We start from the raw sequence: 1,034 nt of genomic DNA, 5'->3' as shown, positions 1-1,034 counted from the left end.
ATAAATACCACTCTCTACAATAAGAAACCTCTCTGGCATTATCTACAATCCAGTGCCTCAATAAAGAGAACTACCCCAGTCAGAAAACCCTGGCCAGGCAATAATAAATACGCCTTTATTAATATGTGCTAGACTAGAGTGGAGATGTAAACACTAGACACCAGTGTCCCATCCCTTCATGTTGCCAGCCAGTGAACTCACAGCAAGGTATAAACTCTAGAGATATATAACATGTTGTATTTTATTTTTAGCCTTGTATAGTAAAATGACACTGCTAGTCTCTGGATGAGTATAAGGTAAACTAAGAATAGAGAATGTTCTAGAAATTGTAGCCTAGTACCCAATATGGTTACCTTTGCTACCTCTAGCAGTCATGACAATGCCTCTTCTACCATGGTTACTGCCAAAACCAATGCCACCCTGTGTTGATTCGTTTTCTCTTTGAGTTGCAACCAAGTAGCTGCCCATAATACACACCCATGACCAGGACTGTTTAACCTGACATGAGTTTTCACTCCTCCTTCATCTCACTTCTGTTTTTTTGTTGTTGTTGTTGTTTTTGTTTTTGTTTTTGTTTTTCAAAACTAGTACTTTGAAACTGACATCAGGATCTTTGGTTGAGCCTTATGTATATGAACTCTGAAGCATCCTCAAATCTTTCCAACTTTGGAGAGTGGGGCATGTGGCCAGTGGGATGGACATCTATCTCTGGCCAAAGTAAAGAGGATCTCTTGGGACATTCAAAGAGTAATATGTAGAGCCAAGCCTGGCTATCACCAAGGAGAGGAAATTCTAGAGCATGTTTAATCTAAATTCAGAGCTAAAATGAAGTGCCTGCTCACACTTGTGGCCAGGATGGTTCTACCACTCATGGCTTGCCTATAAAGCTGGTGCTCATGACAACATGTGCTCCTCCCTCTGGCCCTTTCTTTGGACAGGTGCCCATAGCTGTCAAAGAATGCTATCTCTGCTCAGACATTTTATTATTTAATGGATGGTCAGTTATGTGAACATGCTACAGAAAACTGTCATAG

Source organism: Acomys minous (assembly GCF_964271855.1).
Source record: "Acomys minous genome assembly, chromosome: 3".
Classification (NCBI taxonomy): domain Eukaryota; kingdom Metazoa; phylum Chordata; class Mammalia; order Rodentia; family Muridae; genus Acomys; species Acomys minous.
Note: the sequence above shows the minus strand (reverse complement) of the source record.